This window comes from Lepisosteus platostomus, unplaced genomic scaffold (assembly GCF_059453375.1).
Source record: "Lepisosteus platostomus isolate fLepPlt1 unplaced genomic scaffold, fLepPlt1.hap1 Scaffold_32_H1, whole genome shotgun sequence".
Taxonomy (NCBI): Eukaryota; Metazoa; Chordata; class Actinopteri; order Semionotiformes; family Lepisosteidae; genus Lepisosteus; species Lepisosteus platostomus.
Window position 1 is genome coordinate 880,154 of NW_028291660.1, and position 26,687 is coordinate 906,840.

At 40.2% G+C, this 26,687-nt stretch overlaps 8 non-coding genes across 8 annotated transcripts; all 8 read right to left on the minus strand.

Annotated features, from left to right (window-relative positions):
- Positions 1-1,296: 1,296 nt before the first annotated feature.
- Positions 1,297-1,438, minus strand: LOC148634570 (U4 spliceosomal RNA). Its single transcript, XR_015933606.1, has one exon. It is a non-coding gene; the product is annotated as a U4 spliceosomal RNA (small nuclear RNA).
- A 3,329-nt stretch (positions 1,439-4,767) lies between these two features.
- LOC148634571 (U4 spliceosomal RNA) lies at positions 4,768-4,909 on the minus strand. The gene has a single exon (XR_015933607.1). It is a non-coding gene; the product is annotated as a U4 spliceosomal RNA (small nuclear RNA).
- A 3,329-nt stretch (positions 4,910-8,238) lies between these two features.
- On the minus strand, positions 8,239-8,380 carry LOC148634572 (U4 spliceosomal RNA). The gene has a single exon (XR_015933573.1). It is a non-coding gene; the product is annotated as a U4 spliceosomal RNA (small nuclear RNA).
- Positions 8,381-11,709: 3,329 nt separating this feature from the next.
- Positions 11,710-11,851, minus strand: LOC148634573 (U4 spliceosomal RNA). Its single transcript, XR_015933574.1, has one exon. It is a non-coding gene; the product is annotated as a U4 spliceosomal RNA (small nuclear RNA).
- Positions 11,852-15,180: 3,329 nt separating this feature from the next.
- LOC148634574 (U4 spliceosomal RNA) lies at positions 15,181-15,322 on the minus strand. The gene has a single exon (XR_015933583.1). It is a non-coding gene; the product is annotated as a U4 spliceosomal RNA (small nuclear RNA).
- A 3,328-nt stretch (positions 15,323-18,650) lies between these two features.
- Positions 18,651-18,792, minus strand: LOC148634575 (U4 spliceosomal RNA). Its single transcript, XR_015933589.1, has one exon. It is a non-coding gene; the product is annotated as a U4 spliceosomal RNA (small nuclear RNA).
- Positions 18,793-22,121: 3,329 nt separating this feature from the next.
- LOC148634576 (U4 spliceosomal RNA) lies at positions 22,122-22,263 on the minus strand. Its single transcript, XR_015933575.1, has one exon. It is a non-coding gene; the product is annotated as a U4 spliceosomal RNA (small nuclear RNA).
- A 3,332-nt stretch (positions 22,264-25,595) lies between these two features.
- On the minus strand, positions 25,596-25,737 carry LOC148634577 (U4 spliceosomal RNA). Its single transcript, XR_015933590.1, has one exon. It is a non-coding gene; the product is annotated as a U4 spliceosomal RNA (small nuclear RNA).
- Positions 25,738-26,687: the final 950 nt, after the last annotated feature.

Genomic DNA, 26,687 nt, shown 5'->3' on the forward strand with positions numbered 1-26,687 from the left:
ATTAAAAAGACTTAAATTCGATCATGTTGTGATATTTAGAAATATAAATTTGTTTGGTGCGAGTGAGGTTTTATTTAATCTCTGACCCAGGGAAACGTTTAATTTTTTCAAAGAAATGTTTGTTAAAAAATAAAGTCATAGTTCCATGGGATTCAATCACAGACCATGTGACATGGAAGTCAGGAACCTAACCCACAGCACCACCAGTCGCATGCTGAGGGCTGAAAACTACAGAAACATTATCGACAATGTACAAATTTGATAAAGCTATAAAATAATGTAATTAGGCACAGAAGAAGTTTACAGCACAGTACAATAATAAATGCTGACCATGAGTTTAGAAGCATAAATTACCTTACACTAAATTTAAACACAAGCTGTCTTTAGCCCTCTAAGCTGGTTCATACAGAAATGTAGAGATCCAGGCTCAGAACACACAGCTTCATTAGCGAATACATATGCAGGACAAGTGGAGAAGACGTTTTACAGTGGATGGATTTTTAGAAACATCCCATCAGTGACATCACTGAAGTCAACTCCTAGGTAACTGTCGTGTGGATAGTTTCACAAGAATCAGACAAAGGTTTAAGCATCGCTTGTTCTAGATAAAACTGCAAAAAAAAAACAACAACCCATAATGTACTTCTTTGCGGCTCTGTTTGCCCAAATCATATATTCACAACGTGAAATTAGAAAATAATATTACGTAACCAAAATTCGCAATATGGAAACAGAACCTGTGTAATTGTTGACAGATTATGTACTTGTAACATTTTTACAAGACGAACTACAACATTTAAAAAATGACTTGTATGTACTTGATATCTCTAATCAATCCACTGCACTGCATTAAAACAAAACGAAAACTAAAACGCCCTGGGCATACCGTTTCGCGCTTCTGTAAATCAAGTTAAAAATATCTCAAGACCGATACTGGTCATAATGAAACCATCTTTCGTGTATGTTTTCTTTAAAGTACCGAGACCAGCCATATACTGTATATATACCATATACAGTAAGTACAGACGTTTAAAAAGCTCCACTCATGCCGACGATGCAGCATGAAGAAGCGCAACCTAACGTTTGACAGACAAAAGCCGGGCGCCGCGACGAGCAATATGAAATCAAACTGACAGCACACGGCGTTTCGCGCTGACTCAAAAGTGATCTCGACAGACGCTGTTCTCTGCATAACGCTGAAAGAGCTAAAGAGCGTTTCTGTTGAGACGTAACAAGCTCGTTTCTTTCTACCATGATGTCACCATGACCAAATCTGTCTTTAAACACCTTGCTCAGTCTCTGACGAGACTGTCAAAAATTGCTTTCGCCGATTGTATTGCAAACCGGCGGAAGCGGGGTATTGGGAAAAGTTTTCAACTAGCAATAATCGCGCCTTAGCTAAACCTCACAGGCTACGATACTGCCACTGCGCAAAGCTGACGGTTGCCAGGCAACCGCGGGGATCCTATGGAAATCGTTATCGATCATCCCATGGCATGTCGTTGCGGTAACGCTTCATATTTGTCGTGTTCTTCTTCTTCTAGCTTGAGGTTTTGAAGAATTTCATGACAGACAAGGGCTCCGTTGGGAACAAAGGGCGTTGTGAGAAAACCGTTGCTTCTTTTTAGCAGCAGAAATACAACCCTTTAAATACAAGATGACAGAACAATGACGAAGGGCATGCCGGGAGGAACTCATGCACTACAGAGGAAAGGGGGTGGGCACGTACAGTTCACATTCAAGCCACAAGTACTCTTCTCGGATGTTGCACAAACAAATCCTAACGTCCTGAAAGCATTGCAGCATGTTTGTGTCCCACTTCTCGTGGCTGCAGGACGACTGACACGAACGGACAAACACAATCTGTGGCGTGTAGCGTGACATAGTCTTGCAGGCATCGTGCTGTCTCACTGCAATACTATACCGCTGGAGGAAACAGTCCATCTGGCCATGAAACTCATTTGAACGTCTAGCTACAGCAAATAACAATATCATGATTTATTCAGGATGTGTGGAATCAGCACGTCCCGGAGACAGCTTCCGAAATCGTGAGCATTCTCTGGTGGTGTCCTGCAGGCCTCCTGTGGGCGTGCGTTGGTGGTATAGTGGTGAGCATAGCTGCCTTCCAAGCAGAAAAATGTTTTCAAATGCTGTCATGAGCCTTGGATTGTGACTAGCAAAGCGAAGCCTTTTGAAAGAGCTAAAGCACTGCAAAACGGAATTGAAAGAGAATCTTACAGGGGATTCTGAGCGGTGTCTGCAAACATGCAGTCCGATACGGGTGCTGAAAGCTTGAGCTACTCTCAATGTCATGCTGCCTTTCCCCGGAGTAAATCTGTTACATTGAAAGAATGCTTCTGGCAGGTTCAAAAAGGGACCCTTGTTAATTGGAGAAATCAATGATTTCGAATGAATTCTGTATGCGTTAAAAGACAGCTATACACAGAAAACATGCAGGACACTGCTCATGATGTTTCCCGAGCCGAAACACAGTGCGTTTTTCCAAGCCATCTGACAAAGCCCGCCCACTGAAAACTGCAGCAGATCGTGTAAAGACGTTCAACTTTGTAACTACTGCACGCACAGGAAGAACCAGGGAAAATCTGATCATGTTTCTCTATAACAACAATAAAAAAAAACATTATTTTACATATCACCTTTATGTGCAATAAAATTTATGCGCAAAGAAATTTAAAATAGTCTTCTTTAGGTGTGAGGGTAGGAGTGGATCACAGCAGGCATAATTGGCAAATTAGGAAAACAAAGAACTGGACAGGCGAGACATTTATCCAGAGAGCGAGTGATCAGAAAAAGGAACAGCTGTTACACCCAGGTTTTACGCTCTCTCTCTCTGTTGAATGAATGAAAGCATTTTATTAAAAACGCGTTTGCGTTTGTCTGGGTATTTACTTTGTAATCTGTGGTTTACATCTACTGTATTGTTTTGAGATGCCACTTTTAAAGGTGATATGTAAAATAAAGTTTTTTATTATTGTTATAGAGAAACATGATCAGATTTTCCCTGGTTCAGAAAAAAGACGATTAAAATCTGTAATCTTTTCACTTGTATGTCATCGGAAAATACAATCAGTTTCTGCTTTGTGTAAGGATGGTGTCAAAAAGTAATCTAAGTGGTGAGAAAGCTGTGCTCCTCAAAGCGCTTTACAGGATAAAAACAATAACAACAATAGTGGCTGGGCAAACGATTTTTTTTTATAGAAATACAAAATGAGATACTGTATAATGATGTGCATGAACAAAGTTATACTGCAATTTTCCTTAGATACGCGATTAAAAAAAATAAAAAAATGTGAATCCCTGGCGGAACACATTCCATAAGAATCAGCGCTTTTATACAGTATGTCGCCTTTAAACACATATATTTAAACACGCGTTTACGATTTAAATCAAAACGTGATTCAAATCAATATAAATGTTTATTTTGTAACGCATAGGTGACTATTCATTGTTATTAAAAAGACTTAAATTCGATCATGTTGTGATATTTAGAAATATAAATTTGTTTGGTGCGAGTGAGGTTTTATTTAATCTCTGACCCAGGGAAACGTTTAATTTTTTCAAAGAAATGTTTGTTAAAAAATAAAGTCATAGTTCCATGGGATTCAATCACAGACCATGTGACATGGAAGTCAGGAACCTAACCCACAGCACCACCAGTCGCATGCTGAGGGCTGAAAACTACAGAAACATTATCGACAATGTACAAATTTGATAAAGCTATAAAATAATGTAATTAGGCACAGAAGAAGTTTACAGCACAGTACAATAATAAATGCTGACCATGAGTTTAGAAGCATAAATTACCTTACACTAAATTTAAACACAAGCTGTCTTTAGCCCTCTAAGCTGGTTCATACAGAAATGTAGAGATCCAGGCTCAGAACACACAGCTTCATTAGCGAATACATATGCAGGACAAGTGGAGAAGACGTTTTACAGTGGATGGATTTTTAGAAACATCCCATCAGTGACATCACTGAAGTCAACTCCTAGGTAACTGTCGTGTGGATAGTTTCACAAGAATCAGACAAAGGTTTAAGCATCGCTTGTTCTAGATAAAACTGCAAAAAAAAAACAACAACCCATAATGTACTTCTTTGCGGCTCTGTTTGCCCAAATCATATATTCACAACGTGAAATTAGAAAATAATATTACGTAACCAAAATTCGCAATATGGAAACAGAACCTGTGTAATTGTTGACAGATTATGTACTTGTAACATTTTTACAAGACGAACTACAACATTTAAAAAATGACTTGTATGTACTTGATATCTCTAATCAATCCACTGCACTGCATTAAAACAAAACGAAAACTAAAACGCCCTGGGCATACCGTTTCGCGCTTCTGTAAATCAAGTTAAAAATATCTCAAGACCGATACTGGTCATAATGAAACCATCTTTCGTGTATGTTTTCTTTAAAGTACCGAGACCAGCCATATACTGTATATATACCATATACAGTAAGTACAGACGTTTAAAAAGCTCCACTCATGCCGACGATGCAGCATGAAGAAGCGCAACCTAACGTTTGACAGACAAAAGCCGGGCGCCGCGACGAGCAATATGAAATCAAACTGACAGCACACGGCGTTTCGCGCTGACTCAAAAGTGATCTCGACAGACGCTGTTCTCTGCATAACGCTGAAAGAGCTAAAGAGCGTTTCTGTTGAGACGTAACAAGCTCGTTTCTTTCTACCATGATGTCACCATGACCAAATCTGTCTTTAAACACCTTGCTCAGTCTCTGACGAGACTGTCAAAAATTGCTTTCGCCGATTGTATTGCAAACCGGCGGAAGCGGGGTATTGGGAAAAGTTTTCAACTAGCAATAATCGCGCCTTAGCTAAACCTCACAGGCTACGATACTGCCACTGCGCAAAGCTGACGGTTGCCAGGCAACCGCGGGGATCCTATGGAAATCGTTATCGATCATCCCATGGCATGTCGTTGCGGTAACGCTTCATATTTGTCGTGTTCTTCTTCTTCTAGCTTGAGGTTTTGAAGAATTTCATGACAGACAAGGGCTCCGTTGGGAACAAAGGGCGTTGTGAGAAAACCGTTGCTTCTTTTTAGCAGCAGAAATACAACCCTTTAAATACAAGATGACAGAACAATGACGAAGGGCATGCCGGGAGGAACTCATGCACTACAGAGGAAAGGGGGTGGGCACGTACAGTTCACATTCAAGCCACAAGTACTCTTCTCGGATGTTGCACAAACAAATCCTAACGTCCTGAAAGCATTGCAGCATGTTTGTGTCCCACTTCTCGTGGCTGCAGGACGACTGACACGAACGGACAAACACAATCTGTGGCGTGTAGCGTGACATAGTCTTGCAGGCATCGTGCTGTCTCACTGCAATACTATACCGCTGGAGGAAACAGTCCATCTGGCCATGAAACTCATTTGAACGTCTAGCTACAGCAAATAACAATATCATGATTTATTCAGGATGTGTGGAATCAGCACGTCCCGGAGACAGCTTCCGAAATCGTGAGCATTCTCTGGTGGTGTCCTGCAGGCCTCCTGTGGGCGTGCGTTGGTGGTATAGTGGTGAGCATAGCTGCCTTCCAAGCAGAAAAATGTTTTCAAATGCTGTCATGAGCCTTGGATTGTGACTAGCAAAGCGAAGCCTTTTGAAAGAGCTAAAGCACTGCAAAACGGAATTGAAAGAGAATCTTACAGGGGATTCTGAGCGGTGTCTGCAAACATGCAGTCCGATACGGGTGCTGAAAGCTTGAGCTACTCTCAATGTCATGCTGCCTTTCCCCGGAGTAAATCTGTTACATTGAAAGAATGCTTCTGGCAGGTTCAAAAAGGGACCCTTGTTAATTGGAGAAATCAATGATTTCGAATGAATTCTGTATGCGTTAAAAGACAGCTATACACAGAAAACATGCAGGACACTGCTCATGATGTTTCCCGAGCCGAAACACAGTGCGTTTTTCCAAGCCATCTGACAAAGCCCGCCCACTGAAAACTGCAGCAGATCGTGTAAAGACGTTCAACTTTGTAACTACTGCACGCACAGGAAGAACCAGGGAAAATCTGATCATGTTTCTCTATAACAACAATAAAAAAAAACATTATTTTACATATCACCTTTATGTGCAATAAAATTTATGCGCAAAGAAATTTAAAATAGTCTTCTTTAGGTGTGAGGGTAGGAGTGGATCACAGCAGGCATAATTGGCAAATTAGGAAAACAAAGAACTGGACAGGCGAGACATTTATCCAGAGAGCGAGTGATCAGAAAAAGGAACAGCTGTTACACCCAGGTTTTACGCTCTCTCTCTCTGTTGAATGAATGAAAGCATTTTATTAAAAACGCGTTTGCGTTTGTCTGGGTATTTACTTTGTAATCTGTGGTTTACATCTACTGTATTGTTTTGAGATGCCACTTTTAAAGGTGATATGTAAAATAAAGTTTTTTATTATTGTTATAGAGAAACATGATCAGATTTTCCCTGGTTCAGAAAAAAGACGATTAAAATCTGTAATCTTTTCACTTGTATGTCATCGGAAAATACAATCAGTTTCTGCTTTGTGTAAGGATGGTGTCAAAAAGTAATCTAAGTGGTGAGAAAGCTGTGCTCCTCAAAGCGCTTTACAGGATAAAAACAATAACAACAATAGTGGCTGGGCAAACGATTTTTTTTTATAGAAATACAAAATGAGATACTGTATAATGATGTGCATGAACAAAGTTATACTGCAATTTTCCTTAGATACGCGATTAAAAAAAATAAAAAAATGTGAATCCCTGGCGGAACACATTCCATAAGAATCAGCGCTTTTATACAGTATGTCGCCTTTAAACACATATATTTAAACACGCGTTTACGATTTAAATCAAAACGTGATTCAAATCAATATAAATGTTTATTTTGTAACGCATAGGTGACTATTCATTGTTATTAAAAAGACTTAAATTCGATCATGTTGTGATATTTAGAAATATAAATTTGTTTGGTGCGAGTGAGGTTTTATTTAATCTCTGACCCAGGGAAACGTTTAATTTTTTCAAAGAAATGTTTGTTAAAAAATAAAGTCATAGTTCCATGGGATTCAATCACAGACCATGTGACATGGAAGTCAGGAACCTAACCCACAGCACCACCAGTCGCATGCTGAGGGCTGAAAACTACAGAAACATTATCGACAATGTACAAATTTGATAAAGCTATAAAATAATGTAATTAGGCACAGAAGAAGTTTACAGCACAGTACAATAATAAATGCTGACCATGAGTTTAGAAGCATAAATTACCTTACACTAAATTTAAACACAAGCTGTCTTTAGCCCTCTAAGCTGGTTCATACAGAAATGTAGAGATCCAGGCTCAGAACACACAGCTTCATTAGCGAATACATATGCAGGACAAGTGGAGAAGACGTTTTACAGTGGATGGATTTTTAGAAACATCCCATCAGTGACATCACTGAAGTCAACTCCTAGGTAACTGTCGTGTGGATAGTTTCACAAGAATCAGACAAAGGTTTAAGCATCGCTTGTTCTAGATAAAACTGCAAAAAAAAAACAACAACCCATAATGTACTTCTTTGCGGCTCTGTTTGCCCAAATCATATATTCACAACGTGAAATTAGAAAATAATATTACGTAACCAAAATTCGCAATATGGAAACAGAACCTGTGTAATTGTTGACAGATTATGTACTTGTAACATTTTTACAAGACGAACTACAACATTTAAAAAATGACTTGTATGTACTTGATATCTCTAATCAATCCACTGCACTGCATTAAAACAAAACGAAAACTAAAACGCCCTGGGCATACCGTTTCGCGCTTCTGTAAATCAAGTTAAAAATATCTCAAGACCGATACTGGTCATAATGAAACCATCTTTCGTGTATGTTTTCTTTAAAGTACCGAGACCAGCCATATACTGTATATATACCATATACAGTAAGTACAGACGTTTAAAAAGCTCCACTCATGCCGACGATGCAGCATGAAGAAGCGCAACCTAACGTTTGACAGACAAAAGCCGGGCGCCGCGACGAGCAATATGAAATCAAACTGACAGCACACGGCGTTTCGCGCTGACTCAAAAGTGATCTCGACAGACGCTGTTCTCTGCATAACGCTGAAAGAGCTAAAGAGCGTTTCTGTTGAGACGTAACAAGCTCGTTTCTTTCTACCATGATGTCACCATGACCAAATCTGTCTTTAAACACCTTGCTCAGTCTCTGACGAGACTGTCAAAAATTGCTTTCGCCGATTGTATTGCAAACCGGCGGAAGCGGGGTATTGGGAAAAGTTTTCAACTAGCAATAATCGCGCCTCGGCTAAACCTCACAGGCTACGATACTGCCACTGCGCAAAGCTGACGGTTGCCAGGCAACCGCGGGGATCCTATGGAAATCGTTATCGATCGTCCCATGGCATGTCGTTGCGGTAACGCTTCATATTTGTCGTGTTCTTCTTCTTCTAGCTTGAGGTTTTGAAGAATTTCATGACAGACAAGGGCTCTGTTGGGAACAAAGGGCGTTGTGAGAAAACCGTTGCTTCTTTTTAGCAGCAGAAATACAACCCTTTAAATACAAGATGACAGAACAATGACGAAGGGCATGCCGGGAGGAACTCATGCACTACAGAGGAAAGGGGGCGGGCACGTACAGTTCACATTCAAGCCACAAGTACTCTTCTTGGATGTTGCACAAACAAATCCTAACGTCCTGAAAGCATTGCAGCATGTTTGTGTCCCACTTCTCGTGGCTGCAGGACGACTGACACGAACGGACAAACACAATCTGTGGCGTGTAGCGTGACATAGTCTTGCAGGCATCGTGCTGTCTCACTGCAATACTATACCGCTGGAGGAAACAGTCCATCTGGCCATGAAACTCATTTGAACGTCTAGCTACAGCAAATAACAATATCATGATTTATTCAGGATGTGTGGAATCAGCACGTCCCGGAGACAGCTTCCGAAATCGTGAGCATTCTCTGGTGGTGTCCTGCAGGCCTCCTGTGGGCGTGCGTTGGTGGTATAGTGGTGAGCATAGCTGCCTTCCAAGCAGAAAAATGTTTTCAAATGCTGTCATGAGCCTTGGATTGTGACTAGCAAAGCGAAGCCTTTTGAAAGAGCTAAAGCACTGCAAAACGGAATTGAAAGAGAATCTTACAGGGGATTCTGAGCGGTGTCTGCAAACATGCAGTCCGATACGGGTGCTGAAAGCTTGAGCTACTCTCAATGTCATGCTGCCTTTCCCCGGAGTAAATCTGTTACATTGAAAGAATGCTTCTGGCAGGTTCAAAAAGGGACCCTTGTTAATTGGAGAAATCAATGATTTCGAATGAATTCTGTATGCGTTAAAAGACAGCTATACACAGAAAACATGCAGGACACTGCTCATGATGTTTCCCGAGCCGAAACACAGTGCGTTTTTCCAAGCCATCTGACAAAGCCCGCCCACTGAAAACTGCAGCAGATCGTGTAAAGACGTTCAACTTTGTAACTACTGCACGCACAGGAAGAACCAGGGAAAATCTGATCATGTTTCTCTATAACAACAATAAAAAAAAACATTATTTTACATATCACCTTTATGTGCAATAAAATTTATGCGCAAAGAAATTTAAAATAGTCTTCTTTAGGTGTGAGGGTAGGAGTGGATCACAGCAGGCATAATTGGCAAATTAGGAAAACAAAGAACTGGACAGGCGAGACATTTATCCAGAGAGCGAGTGATCAGAAAAAGGAACAGCTGTTACACCCAGGTTTTACGCTCTCTCTCTCTGTTGAATGAATGAAAGCATTTTATTAAAAACGCGTTTGCGTTTGTCTGGGTATTTACTTTGTAATCTGTGGTTTACATCTACTGTATTGTTTTGAGATGCCACTTTTAAAGGTGATATGTAAAATAAAGTTTTTTATTATTGTTATAGAGAAACATGATCAGATTTTCCCTGGTTCAGAAAAAAGACGATTAAAATCTGTAATCTTTTCACTTGTATGTCATCGGAAAATACAATCAGTTTCTGCTTTGTGTAAGGATGGTGTCAAAAAGTAATCTAAGTGGTGAGAAAGCTGTGCTCCTCAAAGCGCTTTACAGGATAAAAACAATAACAACAATAGTGGCTGGGCAAACGATTTTTTTTTATAGAAATACAAAATGAGATACTGTATAATGATGTGCATGAACAAAGTTATACTGCAATTTTCCTTAGATACGCGATTAAAAAAAATAAAAAAATGTGAATCCCTGGCGGAACACATTCCATAAGAATCAGCGCTTTTATACAGTATGTCGCCTTTAAACACATATATTTAAACACGCGTTTACGATTTAAATCAAAACGTGATTCAAATCAATATAAATGTTTATTTTGTAACGCATAGGTGACTATTCATTGTTATTAAAAAGACTTAAATTCGATCATGTTGTGATATTTAGAAATATAAATTTGTTTGGTGCGAGTGAGGTTTTATTTAATCTCTGACCCAGGGAAACGTTTAATTTTTTCAAAGAAATGTTTGTTAAAAAATAAAGTCATAGTTCCATGGGATTCAATCACAGACCATGTGACATGGAAGTCAGGAACCTAACCCACAGCACCACCAGTCGCATGCTGAGGGCTGAAAACTACAGAAACATTATCGACAATGTACAAATTTGATAAAGCTATAAAATAATGTAATTAGGCACAGAAGAAGTTTACAGCACAGTACAATAATAAATGCTGACCATGAGTTTAGAAGCATAAATTACCTTACACTAAATTTAAACACAAGCTGTCTTTAGCCCTCTAAGCTGGTTCATACAGAAATGTAGAGATCCAGGCTCAGAACACACAGCTTCATTAGCGAATACATATGCAGGACAAGTGGAGAAGACGTTTTACAGTGGATGGATTTTTAGAAACATCCCATCAGTGACATCACTGAAGTCAACTCCTAGGTAACTGTCGTGTGGATAGTTTCACAAGAATCAGACAAAGGTTTAAGCATCGCTTGTTCTAGATAAAACTGCAAAAAAAAAACAACAACCCATAATGTACTTCTTTGCGGCTCTGTTTGCCCAAATCATATATTCACAACGTGAAATTAGAAAATAATATTACGTAACCAAAATTCGCAATATGGAAACAGAACCTGTGTAATTGTTGACAGATTATGTACTTGTAACATTTTTACAAGACGAACTACAACATTTAAAAAATGACTTGTATGTACTTGATATCTCTAATCAATCCACTGCACTGCATTAAAACAAAACGAAAACTAAAACGCCCTGGGCATACCGTTTCGCGCTTCTGTAAATCAAGTTAAAAATATCTCAAGACCGATACTGGTCATAATGAAACCATCTTTCGTGTATGTTTTCTTTAAAGTACCGAGACCAGCCATATACTGTATATATACCATATACAGTAAGTACAGACGTTTAAAAAGCTCCACTCATGCCGACGATGCAGCATGAAGAAGCGCAACCTAACGTTTGACAGACAAAAGCCGGGCGCCGCGACGAGCAATATGAAATCAAACTGACAGCACACGGCGTTTCGCGCTGACTCAAAAGTGATCTCGACAGACGCTGTTCTCTGCATAACGCTGAAAGAGCTAAAGAGCGTTTCTGTTGAGACGTAACAAGCTCGTTTCTTTCTACCATGATGTCACCATGACCAAATCTGTCTTTAAACACCTTGCTCAGTCTCTGACGAGACTGTCAAAAATTGCTTTCGCCGATTGTATTGCAAACCGGCGGAAGCGGGGTATTGGGAAAAGTTTTCAACTAGCAATAATCGCGCCTCGGCTAAACCTCACAGGCTACGATACTGCCACTGCGCAAAGCTGACGGTTGCCAGGCAACCGCGGGGATCCTATGGAAATCGTTATCGATCGTCCCATGGCATGTCGTTGCGGTAACGCTTCATATTTGTCGTGTTCTTCTTCTTCTAGCTTGAGGTTTTGAAGAATTTCATGACAGACAAGGGCTCTGTTGGGAACAAAGGGCGTTGTGAGAAAACCGTTGCTTCTTTTTAGCAGCAGAAATACAACCCTTTAAATACAAGATGACAGAACAATGACGAAGGGCATGCCGGGAGGAACTCATGCACTACAGAGGAAAGGGGGCGGGCACGTACAGTTCACATTCAAGCCACAAGTACTCTTCTTGGATGTTGCACAAACAAATCCTAACGTCCTGAAAGCATTGCAGCATGTTTGTGTCCCACTTCTCGTGGCTGCAGGACGACTGACACGAACGGACAAACACAATCTGTGGCGTGTAGCGTGACATAGTCTTGCAGGCATCGTGCTGTCTCACTGCAATACTATACCGCTGGAGGAAACAGTCCATCTGGCCATGAAACTCATTTGAACGTCTAGCTACAGCAAATAACAATATCATGATTTATTCAGGATGTGTGGAATCAGCACGTCCCGGAGACAGCTTCCGAAATCGTGAGCATTCTCTGGTGGTGTCCTGCAGGCCTCCTGTGGGCGTGCGTTGGTGGTATAGTGGTGAGCATAGCTGCCTTCCAAGCAGAAAAATGTTTTCAAATGCTGTCATGAGCCTTGGATTGTGACTAGCAAAGCGAAGCCTTTTGAAAGAGCTAAAGCACTGCAAAACGGAATTGAAAGAGAATCTTACAGGGGATTCTGAGCGGTGTCTGCAAACATGCAGTCCGATACGGGTGCTGAAAGCTTGAGCTACTCTCAATGTCATGCTGCCTTTCCCCGGAGTAAATCTGTTACATTGAAAGAATGCTTCTGGCAGGTTCAAAAAGGGACCCTTGTTAATTGGAGAAATCAATGATTTCGAATGAATTCTGTATGCGTTAAAAGACAGCTATACACAGAAAACATGCAGGACACTGCTCATGATGTTTCCCGAGCCGAAACACAGTGCGTTTTTCCAAGCCATCTGACAAAGCCCGCCCACTGAAAACTGCAGCAGATCGTGTAAAGACGTTCAACTTTGTAACTACTGCACGCACAGGAAGAACCAGGGAAAATCTGATCATGTTTCTCTATAACAACAATAAAAAAAAACATTATTTTACATATCACCTTTATGTGCAATAAAATTTATGCGCAAAGAAATTTAAAATAGTCTTCTTTAGGTGTGAGGGTAGGAGTGGATCACAGCAGGCATAATTGGCAAATTAGGAAAACAAAGAACTGGACAGGCGAGACATTTATCCAGAGAGCGAGTGATCAGAAAAAGGAACAGCTGTTACACCCAGGTTTTACGCTCTCTCTCTCTGTTGAATGAATGAAAGCATTTTATTAAAAACGCGTTTGCGTTTGTCTGGGTATTTACTTTGTAATCTGTGGTTTACATCTACTGTATTGTTTTGAGATGCCACTTTTAAAGGTGATATGTAAAATAAAGTTTTTTATTATTGTTATAGAGAAACATGATCAGATTTTCCCTGGTTCAGAAAAAAGACGATTAAAATCTGTAATCTTTTCACTTGTATGTCATCGGAAAATACAATCAGTTTCTGCTTTGTGTAAGGATGGTGTCAAAAAGTAATCTAAGTGGTGAGAAAGCTGTGCTCCTCAAAGCGCTTTACAGGATAAAAACAATAACAACAATAGTGGCTGGGCAAACGATTTTTTTTTATAGAAATACAAAATGAGATACTGTATAATGATGTGCATGAACAAAGTTATACTGCAATTTTCCTTAGATACGCGATTAAAAAAAATAAAAAAATGTGAATCCCTGGCGGAACACATTCCATAAGAATCAGCGCTTTTATACAGTATGTCGCCTTTAAACACATATATTTAAACACGCGTTTACGATTTAAATCAAAACGTGATTCAAATCAATATAAATGTTTATTTTGTAACGCATAGGTGACTATTCATTGTTATTAAAAAGACTTAAATTCGATCATGTTGTGATATTTAGAAATATAAATTTGTTTGGTGCGAGTGAGGTTTTATTTAATCTCTGACCCAGGGAAACGTTTAATTTTTTCAAAGAAATGTTTGTTAAAAAATAAAGTCATAGTTCCATGGGATTCAATCACAGACCATGTGACATGGAAGTCAGGAACCTAACCCACAGCACCACCAGTCGCATGCTGAGGGCTGAAAACTACAGAAACATTATCGACAATGTACAAATTTGATAAAGCTATAAAATAATGTAATTAGGCACAGAAGAAGTTTACAGCACAGTACAATAATAAATGCTGACCATGAGTTTAGAAGCATAAATTACCTTACACTAAATTTAAACACAAGCTGTCTTTAGCCCTCTAAGCTGGTTCATACAGAAATGTAGAGATCCAGGCTCAGAACACACAGCTTCATTAGCGAATACATATGCAGGACAAGTGGAGAAGACGTTTTACAGTGGATGGATTTTTAGAAACATCCCATCAGTGACATCACTGAAGTCAACTCCTAGGTAACTGTCGTGTGGATAGTTTCACAAGAATCAGACAAAGGTTTAAGCATCGCTTGTTCTAGATAAAACTGCAAAAAAAAAACAACAACCCATAATGTACTTCTTTGCGGCTCTGTTTGCCCAAATCATATATTCACAACGTGAAATTAGAAAATAATATTACGTAACCAAAATTCGCAATATGGAAACAGAACCTGTGTAATTGTTGACAGATTATGTACTTGTAACATTTTTACAAGACGAACTACAACATTTAAAAAATGACTTGTATGTACTTGATATCTCTAATCAATCCACTGCACTGCATTAAAACAAAACGAAAACTAAAACGCCCTGGGCATACCGTTTCGCGCTTCTGTAAATCAAGTTAAAAATATCTCAAGACCGATACTGGTCATAATGAAACCATCTTTCGTGTATGTTTTCTTTAAAGTACCGAGACCAGCCATATACTGTATATATACCATATACAGTAAGTACAGACGTTTAAAAAGCTCCACTCATGCCGACGATGCAGCATGAAGAAGCGCAACCTAACGTTTGACAGACAAAAGCCGGGCGCCGCGACGAGCAATATGAAATCAAACTGACAGCACACGGCGTTTCGCGCTGACTCAAAAGTGATCTCGACAGACGCTGTTCTCTGCATAACGCTGAAAGAGCTAAAGAGCGTTTCTGTTGAGACGTAACAAGCTCGTTTCTTTCTACCATGATGTCACCATGACCAAATCTGTCTTTAAACACCTTGCTCAGTCTCTGACGAGACTGTCAAAAATTGCTTTCGCCGATTGTATTGCAAACCGGCGGAAGCGGGGTATTGGGAAAAGTTTTCAACTAGCAATAATCGCGCCTCGGCTAAACCTCACAGGCTACGATACTACCACTGCGCAAAGCTGACGATTGCCAGGCAACCGCGGGGATCCTATGGAAATCGTTATCGATCGTCCCATGGCATGTCGTTGCGGTAACGCTTCATATTTGTCGTGTTCTTCTTCTTCTAGCTTGAGGTTTTGAAGAATTTCATGACAGACAAGGGCTCTGTTGGGAACAAAGGGCGTTGTGAGAAAACCGTTGCTTCTTTTTAGCAGCAGAAATACAACCCTTTAAATACAAGATGACAGAACAATGACGAAGGGCATGCCGGGAGGAACTCATGCACTACAGAGGAAAGGGGGCGGGCACGTACAGTTCACATTCAAGCCACAAGTACTCTTCTTGGATGTTGCACAAACAAATCCTAACGTCCTGAAAGCATTGCAGCATGTTTGTGTCCCACTTCTCGTGGCTGCAGGACGACTGACACGAACGGACAAACACAATCTGTGGCGTGTAGCGTGACATAGTCTTGCAGGCATCGTGCTGTCTCACTGCAATACTATACCGCTGGAGGAAACAGTCCATCTGGCCATGAAACTCATTTGAACGTCTAGCTACAGCAAATAACAATATCATGATTTATTCAGGATGTGTGGAATCAGCACGTCCCGGAGACAGCTTCCGAAATCGTGAGCATTCTCTGGTGGTGTCCTGCAGGCCTCCTGTGGGCGTGCGTTGGTGGTATAGTGGTGAGCATAGCTGCCTTCCAAGCAGAAAAATGTTTTCAAATGCTGTCATGAGCCTTGGATTGTGACTAGCAAAGCGAAGCCTTTTGAAAGAGCTAAAGCACTGCAAAACGGAATTGAAAGAGAATCTTACAGGGGATTCTGAGCGGTGTCTGCAAACATGCAGTCCGATACGGGTGCTGAAAGCTTGAGCTACTCTCAATGTCATGCTGCCTTTCCCCGGAGTAAATCTGTTACATTGAAAGAATGCTTCTGGCAGGTTCAAAAAGGGACCCTTGTTAATTGGAGAAATCAATGATTTCGAATGAATTCTGTATGCGTTAAAAGACAGCTATACACAGAAAACATGCAGGACACTGCTCATGATGTTTCCCGAGCCGAAACACAGTGCGTTTTTCCAAGCCATCTGACAAAGCCCGCCCACTGAAAACTGCAGCAGATCGTGTAAAGACGTTCAACTTTGTAACTACTGCACGCACAGGAAGAACCAGGGAAAATCTGATCATGTTTCTCTATAACAACAATAAAAAAAAACATTATTTTACATATCACCTTTATGTGCAATAAAATTTATGCGCAAAGAAATTTAAAATAGTCTTCTTTAGGTGTGAGGGTAGGAGTGGATCACAGCAGGCATAATTGGCAAATTAGGAAAACAAAGAACTGGACAGGCGAGACATTTATCCAGAGAGCGAGTGATCAGAAAAAGGAACAGCTGTTACACCCAGGTTTTACGCTCTCTCTCTCTGTTGAATGAATGAAAGCATTTTATTAAAAACGCGTTTGCGTTTGTCTGGGTATTTACTTTGTAATCTGTGGTTTACATCTACTGTATTGTTTTGAGATGCCACTTTTAAAGGTGATATGTAAAATAAAGTTTTTTATTATTGTTATAGAGAAACATGATCAGATTTTCCCTGGTTCAGAAAAAAGACGATTAAAATCTGTAATCTTTTCACTTGTATGTCATCGGAAAATACAATCAGTTTCTGCTTTGTGTAAGGATGGTGTCAAAAAGTAATCTAAGTGGTGAGAAAGCTGTGCTCCTCAAAGCGCTTTACAGGATAAAAACAATAACAACAATAGTGGCTGGGCAAACGATTTTTTTTTATAGAAATACAAAATGAGATACTGTATAATGATGTGCATGAACAAAGTTATACTGCAATTTTCCTTAGATACGCGATTAAAAAAAATAAAAAAATGTGAATCCCTGGCGGAACACATTCCATAAGAATCAGCGCTTTTATACAGTATGTCGCCTTTAAACACATATATTTAAACACGCGTTTACGATTTAAATCAAAACGTGATTCAAATCAATATAAATGTTTATTTTGTAACGCATAGGTGACTATTCATTGTTATTAAAAAGACTTAAATTCGATCATGTTGTGATATTTAGAAATATAAATTTGTTTGGTGCGAGTGAGGTTTTATTTAATCTCTGACCCAGGGAAACGTTTAATTTTTTCAAAGAAATGTTTGTTAAAAAATAAAGTCATAGTTCCATGGGATTCAATCACAGACCATGTGACATGGAAGTCAGGAACCTAACCCACAGCACCACCAGTCGCATGCTGAGGGCTGAAAACTACAGAAACATTATCGACAATGTACAAATTTGATAAAGCTATAAAATAATGTAATTAGGCACAGAAGAAGTTTACAGCACAGTACAATAATAAATGCTGACCATGAGTTTAGAAGCATAAATTACCTTACACTAAATTTAAACACAAGCTGTCTTTAGCCCTCTAAGCTGGTTCATACAGAAATGTAGAGATCCAGGCTCAGAACACACAGCTTCATTAGCGAATACATATGCAGGACAAGTGGAGAAGACGTTTTACAGTGGATGGATTTTTAGAAACATCCCATCAGTGACATCACTGAAGTCAACTCCTAGGTAACTGTCGTGTGGATAGTTTCACAAGAATCAGACAAAGGTTTAAGCATCGCTTGTTCTAGATAAAACTGCAAAAAAAAAACAACAACCCATAATGTACTTCTTTGCGGCTCTGTTTGCCCAAATCATATATTCACAACGTGAAATTAGAAAATAATATTACGTAACCAAAATTCGCAATATGGAAACAGAACCTGTGTAATTGTTGACAGATTATGTACTTGTAACATTTTTACAAGACGAACTACAACATTTAAAAAATGACTTGTATGTACTTGATATCTCTAATCAATCCACTGCACTGCATTAAAACAAAACGAAAACTAAAACGCCCTGGGCATACCGTTTCGCGCTTCTGTAAATCAAGTTAAAAATATCTCAAGACCGATACTGGTCATAATGAAACCATCTTTCGTGTATGTTTTCTTTAAAGTACCGAGACCAGCCATATACTGTATATAAACCATATACAGTAAGTACAGACGTTTAAAAAGCTCCACTCATGCCGACGATGCAGCATGAAGAAGCGCAACCTAACTTTGACAAACAAAAGCCGGGCGCCGCGACGAGCAATATGAAATCAAACTGACAGCACACGGCGTTTCGCGCTGACTCAAAAGTGATCTCGACAGACGCTGTTCTCTGCATAACGCTGAAAGAGCTAAAGAGCGTTTCTGTTGAGACGTAACAAGCTCGTTTTTTTCTACCATGATGTCACCATGACCAAATCTGTCTTTAAACACCTTGCTCAGTCTCTGACGAGACTGTCAAAAATTGCTTTCGCCGATTGTATTGCAAACCGGCGGAAGCGGGGTATTGGGAAAAGTTTTCAACTAGCAATAATCACGCCTCGGCTAAACCTCACAGGCTACGATACTGCCACTGCGCAAAGCTGACGGTTGCCAGGCAACCGCGGGGATCCTATGGAAATCGTTATCGATCGTCCCATGGCATGTCGTTGCGGTAACGCTTCATATTTGTCGTGTTCTTCTTCTTCTAGCTTGAGGTTTTGAAGAATTTCATGACAGACAAGGGCTCCGTTGGGAACAAAGGGCGTTGTGAGAAAACCGTTGCTTCTTTTTAGCAGCAGAAATACAACCCTTTAAATACAAGATGACAGAACAATGACGAAGGGCATGCCGGGAGGAACTCATGCACTACAGAGGAAAGGGGGCGGGCACGTACAGTTCACATTCAAGCCACAAGTACTCTTCTTGGATGTTGCACAAACAAATCCTAACGTCCTGAAAGCATTGCAGCATGTTTGTGTCCCACTTCCCGTGGCTGCAGGACGACTGACACGAACGGACAAACACAATCTGTGGCGTGTAGCGTGACATAGTCTTGCAGGCATCGTGCTGTCTCACTGCAATACTATACCGCTGGAGGAAACAGTCCATCTGGCCATGAAACTCATTTGAACGTCTAGCTACAGCAACTAAGAATATCATGATTTATTCAGGATGTGTGGAATCAGCACGTCCCGGAGACAGCTTCCGAAATCGTGAGCATTCTCTGGTGGTGTCCTGCAGGCCTCCTGTGGGCGTGCGTTGGTGGTATAGTGGTGAGCATAGCTGCCTTCCAAGCAGAAAAATGTTTTCAAATGCTGTCATGAGCCTTGGATTGTGACTAGCAAAGCGAAGCCTTTTGAAAGAGCTAAAGCACTGCAAAACGGAATTGAAAGAGAATCTTACAGGGGATTCTGAGCGGTGTCTGCAAACATGCAGTCCGATACGGGTGCTGAAAGCTTGAGCTACTCTCAATGTCATGCTGCCTTTCCCCGGAGTAAATCTGTTACATTGAAAGAATGCTTCTGGCAGGTTCAAAAAGGGACCCTTGTTAATTGGAGAAATCAATGATTTCGAATGAATTCTGTATGCGTTAAAAGACAGCTATACACAGAAAACATGCAGGACACTGCTCATGATGTTTCCCGAGCCGAAACACAGTGCGTTTTTCCAAGCCATCTGACAAAGCCCGCCCACTGAAAACTGCAGCAGATCGTGTAAAGACGTTCAACTTTGTAACTACTGCACGCACAGGAAGAACCAGGGAAAATCTGATCATGTTTCTCTATAACAACAATAAAAAAAAACATTATTTTACATATCACCTTTATGTGCAATAAAATTTATGCGCAAATAAATTTAAAATAGTCTTCTTTAGGTGTGAGGGTAGGAGTGGATCACAGCAGGCATAATTGGCAAATTAGGAAAACAAAGAACTGGACAGGCGAGACATTTATCCAGAGAGCGAGTGATCAGAAAAAGGAACAGCTGTTACACCCAGGTTTTACGCTCTCTCTCTCTGTTGAATGAATGAAAGCATTTTATTAAAAACGCGTTTGCGTTTGTCTGGGTATTTACTTTGTAATCTGTGGTTTACATCTACTGTATTGTTTTGAGATGCCACTTTTAAAGGTGATATGTAAAATAAAGTTTTTTATTATTGTTATAGAGAAACATGATCAGATTTTCCCTGGTTCAGAAAAAAGACGATTAAAATCTGTAATCTTTTCACTTGTATGTCATCGGAAAATACAATCAGTTTCTGCTTTGTGTAAGGATGGTGTCAAAAAGTAATCTAAGTGGTGAGAAAGCTGTGCTCCTCAAAGCGCTTTACAGGATAAAAACAATAACAACAATAGTGGCTGGGCAAACGATTTTTTTTTATAGAAATACAAAATGAGATACTGTATAATGATGTGCATGAACAAAGTTATACTGCAATTTTCCTTAGATACGCGATTAAAAAAAATAAAAAAATGTGAATCCCTGGCGGAACACATTCCATAAGAATCAGCGCTTTTATACAGTATGTCGCCTTTAAACACATATATTTAAACACGCGTTTACGATTTAAATCAAAACGTGATTCAAATCAATATAAATGTTTATTTTGTAACGCATAGGTGACTATTCATTGTTATTAAAAAGACTTAAATTCGATCATGTTGTGATATTTAGAAATATAAATTTGTTTGGTGCGAGTGAGGTTTTATTTAATCTCTGACCCAGGGAAACGTTTAATTTTTTCAAAGAAATGTTTGTTAAAAAATAAAGTCATAGTTCCATGGGATTCAATCACAGACCATGTGACATGGAAGTCAGGAACCTAACCCACAGCACCACCAGTCGCATGCTGAGGGCTGAAAACTACAGAAACATTATCGACAATGTACAAATTTGATAAAGCTATAAAATAATGTAATTAGGCACAGAAGAAGTTTACAGCACAGTACAATAATAAATGCTGACCATGAGTTTAGAAGCATAAATTACCTTACACTAAATTTAAACACAAGCTGTCTTTAGCCCTCTAAGCTGGTTCATACAGAAATGTAGAGATCCAGGCTCAGAACACACAGCTTCATTAGCGAATACATATGCAGGACAAGTGGAGAAGACGTTTTACAGTGGATGGATTTTTAGAAACATCCCATCAGTGACATCACTGAAGTCAACTCCTAGGTAACTGTCGTGTGGATAGTTTCACAAGAATCAGACAAAGGTTTAAGCATCGCTTGTTCTAGATAAAACTGCAAAAAAAAAACAACAACCCATAATGTACTTCTTTGCGGCTCTGTTTGCCCAAATCATATATTCACAACGTGAAATTAGAAAATAATATTACGTAACCAAAATTCGCAATATGGAAACAGAACCTGTGTAATTGTTGACAGATTATGTACTTGTAACATTTTTACAAGACGAACTACAACATTTAAAAAATGACTTGTATGTACTTGATATCTCTAATCAATCCACTGCACTGCATTAAAACAAAACGAAAACTAAAACGCCCTGGGCATACCGTTTCGCGCTTCTGTAAATCAAGTTAAAAATATCTCAAGACCGATACTGGTCATAATGAAACCATCTTTCGTGTATGTTTTCTTTAAAGTACCGAGACCAGCCATATACTGTATATATACCATATACAGTAAGTACAGACGTTTAAAAAGCTCCACTCATGCCGACGATGCAGCATGAAGAAGCGCAACCTAACGTTTGACAGACAAAAGCCGGGCGCCGCGACGAGCAATATGAAATCAAACTGACAGCACACGGCGTTTCGCGCTGACTCAAAAGTGATCTCGACAGACGCTGTTCTCTGCATAACGCTGAAAGAGCTAAAGAGCGTTTCTGTTGAGACGTAACAAGCTCGTTTCTTTCTACCATGATGTCACCATGACCAAATCTGTCTTTAAACACCTTGCTCAGTCTCTGACGAGACTGTCAAAAATTGCTTTCGCCGATTGTATTGCAAACCGGCGGAAGCGGGGTATTGGGAAAAGTTTTCAACTAGCAATAATCGCGCCTCGGCTAAACCTCACAGGCTACGATACTGCCACTGCGCAAAGCTGACGGTTGCCAGGCAACCGCGGGGATCCTATGGAAATCGTTATCGATCGTCCCATGGCATGTCGTTGCGGTAACGCTTCATATTTGTCGTGTTCTTCTTCTTCTAGCTTGAGGTTTTGAAGAATTTCATGACAGACAAGGGCTCCGTTGGGAACAAAGGGCGTTGTGAGAAAACCGTTGCTTCTTTTTAGCAGCAGAAATACAACCCTTTAAATACAAGATGACAGAACAATGACGAAGGGCATGCCGGGAGGAACTCATGCACTACAGAGGAAAGGGGGCGGGCACGTACAGTTCACATTCAAGCCACAAGTACTCTTCTTGGATGTTGCACAAACAAATCCTAACGTCCTGAAAGCATTGCAGCATGTTTGTGTCCCACTTCTCGTGGCTGCAGGACGACTGACACGAACGGACAAACACAATCTGTGGCGTGTAGCGTGACATAGTCTTGCAGGCATCGTGCTGTCTCACTGCAATACTATACCGCTGGAGGAAACAGTCCATCTGGCCATGAAACTCATTTGAACGTCTAGCTACAGCAAATAACAATATCATGATTTATTCAGGATGTGTGGAATCAGCACGTCCCGGAGACAGCTTCCGAAATCGTGAGCATTCTCTGGTGGTGTCCTGCAGGCCTCCTGTGGGCGTGCGTTGGTGGTATAGTGGTGAGCATAGCTGCCTTCCAAGCAGAAAAATGTTTTCAAATGCTGTCATGAGCCTTGGATTGTGACTAGCAAAGCGAAGCCTTTTGAAAGAGCTAAAGCACTGCAAAACGGAATTGAAAGAGAATCTTACAGGGGATTCTGAGCGGTGTCTGCAAACATGCAGTCCGATACGGGTGCTGAAAGCTTGAGCTACTCTCAATGTCATGCTGCCTTTCCCCGGAGTAAATCTGTTACATTGAAAGAATGCTTCTGGCAGGTTCAAAAAGGGACCCTTGTTAATTGGAGAAATCAATGATTTCGAATGAATTCTGTATGCGTTAAAAGACAGCTATACACAGAAAACATGCAGGACACTGCTCATGATGTTTCCCGAGCCGAAACACTGCGTTTTTCCAAGCCATCTGACAAAGCCCGCCCACTGAAAACTGCAGCAGATCGTGTAAAGACGTTCAACTTTGTAACTACTGCACGCACAGGAAGAACCAGGGAAAATCTGATCATGTTTCTCTATAACAACAATAAAAAAAAAACATTATTTTACATATCACCTTTATGTGCAATAAAATTTATGCGCAAAGAAATTTAAAATAGTCTTCTTTAGGTGTGAGGGTAGGAGTGGATCACAGCAGGCATAATTGGCAAATTAGGAAAACAAAGAACTGGACAGGCGAGACATTTATCCAGAGAGCGAGTGATCAGAAAAAGGAACAGCTGTTACACCCAGGTTTTACGCTCTCTCTCTCTGTTGAATGAATGAAAGCATTTTATTAAAAACGCGTTTGCGTTTGTCTGGGTATTTACTTTGTAATCTGTGGTTTACATCTACTGTATTGTTTTGAGATGCCACTTTTAAAGGTGATATGTAAAATAAAGTTTTTTATTATTGTTATAGAGAAACATGATCAGATTTTCCCTGGTTCAGAAAAAAGACGATTAAAATCTGTAATCTTTTCACTTGTATGTCATCGGAAAATACAATCAGTTTCTGCTTTGTGTAAGGATGGTGTCAAAAAGTAATCTAAGTGGTGAGAAAGCTGTGCTCCTCAAAGCGCTTTACAGGATAAAAACAATAACAACAATAGTGGCTGGGCAAACGATTTTTTTTTATAGAAATACAAAATGAGATACTGTATAATGATGTGCATGAACAAAGTTATACTGCAATTTTCCTTAGATACGCGATTAAAAAAAATAAAAAAATGTGAATCCCTGGCGGAACACATTCCATAAGAATCAGCGCTTTTATACAGTATGTCGCCTTTAAACACATATATTTAAACACGCGTTTACGATTTAAATCAAAACGTGATTCAAATCAATATAAATGTTTATTTTGTAACGCATAGGTGACTATTCATTGTTATTAAAAAGACTTAAATTCGATCATGTTGTGATATTTAGAAATATAAATTTGTTTGGTGCGAGTGAGGTTTTATTTAATCTCTGACCCAGGGAAACGTTTAATTTTTTCAAAGAAATGTTTGTTAAAAAATAAAGTCATAGTTCCATGGGATTCAATCACAGACCATGTGACATGGAAGTCAGGAACCTAACCCACAGCACCACCAGTCGCATGCTGAGGGCTGAAAACTACAGAAACATTATCGACAATGTACAAATTTGATAAAGCTATAAAATAATGTAATTAGGCACAGAAGAAGTTTACAGCACAGTACAATAATAAATGCTGACCATGAGTTTAGAAGCATAAATTACCTTACACTAAATTTAAACACAAGCTGTCTTTAGCCCTCTAAGCTGGTTCATACAGAAATGTAGAGATCCAGGCTCAGAACACACAGCTTCATTAGCGAATACATATGCAGGACAAGTGGAGAAGACGTTTTACAGTGGATGGATTTTTAGAAACATCCCATCAGTGACATCACTGAAGTCAACTCCTAGGTAACTGTCGTGTGGATAGTTTCACAAGAATCAGACAAAGGTTTAAGCATCGCTTGTTCTAGATAAAACTGCAAAAAAAAAACAACAACCCATAATGTACTTCTTTGCGGCTCTGTTTGCCCAAATCATATATTCACAACGTGAAATTAGAAAATAATATTACGTAACCAAAATTCGCAATATGGAAACAGAACCTGTGTAATTGTTGACAGATTATGTACTTGTAACATTCATTTTTACAAGACGAACTACAACATTTAAAAAATGACTTGTATGTACTTGATATCTCTAATCAATCCACTGCACTGCATTAAAACAAAACGAAAACTAAAACGCCCTGGGGATACCGTTTCGCGCTTCTGTAAATCAAGTTAAAAATATCTCAAGACCGATACTGGTCATAATGAAACCATCTTTCGTGTATGTTTTCTTTAAAGTACCGAGACCAGCCATATACTGTATATATACCATATACAGTAAGTACAGACGTTTAAAAAGCTCCACTCATGCCGACGATGCAGCATGAAGAAGCGCAACCTAACGTTTGACAGACAAAAGCCGGGCGCCGCGACGAGCAATATGAAATCAAACTGACAGCACACGGCGTTTCGCGCTGACTCAAAAGTGATCTCGACAGACGCTGTTCTCTGCATAACGCTGAAAGAGCTAAAGAGCGTTTCTGTTGAGACGTAACAAGCTCGTTTCTTTCTACCATGATGTCACCATGACCAAATCTGTCTTTAAACACCTTGCTCAGTCTCTGACGAGACTGTCAAAAATTGCTTTCGCCGATTGTATTGCAAACCGGCGGAAGCGGGGTATTGGGAAAAGTTTTCAACTAGCAATAATCGCGCCTCAGCTAAACCTCACAGGCTACGATACTGCCACTGCGCAAAGCTGACGGTTGCCAGGCAACCGCGGGGATCCTATGGAAATCGTTATCGATCATCCCATGGCATGTCGTTGCGGTAACGCTTCATATTTGTCGTGTTCTTCTTCTTCTAGCTTGAGGTTTTGAAGAATTTCATGACAGACAAGGGCTCCGTTGGGAACAAAGGGCGTTGTGAGAAAACCGTTGCTTCTTTTTAGCAGCAGAAATACAACCCTTTAAATACAAGATGACAGAACAATGACGAAGGGCATGCCGGGAGGAACTCATGCACTACAGAGGAAAGGGGGCGGGCACGTACAGTTCACATTCAAGCCACAAGTACTCTTCTTGGATGTTGCACAAACAAATCCTAACGTCCTGAAAGCATTGCAGCATGTTTGTGTCCCACTTCTCGTGGCTGCAGGACGACTGACACGAACGGACAAACACAATCTGTGGCGTGTAGCGTGACATAGTCTTGCAGGCATCGTGCTGTCTCACTGCAATACTATACCGCTGGAGGAAACAGTCCATCTGGCCATGAAACTCATTTGAACGTCTAGCTACAGCAAATAACAATATCATGATTTATTCAGGATGTGTGGAATCAGCACGTCCCGGAGACAGCTTCCGAAATCGTGAGCATTCTCTGGTGGTGTCCTGCAGGCCTCCTGTGGGCGTGCGTTGGTGGTATAGTGGTGAGCATAGCTGCCTTCCAAGCAGAAAAATGTTTTCAAATGCTGTCATGAGCCTTGGATTGTGACTAGCAAAGCGAAGCCTTTTGAAAGAGCTAAAGCACTGCAAAACGGAATTGAAAGAGAATCTTACAGGGGATTCTGAGCGGTGTCTGCAAACATGCAGTCCGATACGGGTGCTGAAAGCTTGAGCTACTCTCAATGTCATGCTGCCTTTCCCCGGAGTAAATCTGTTACATTGAAAGAATGCTTCTGGCAGGTTCAAAAAGGGACCCTTGTTAAT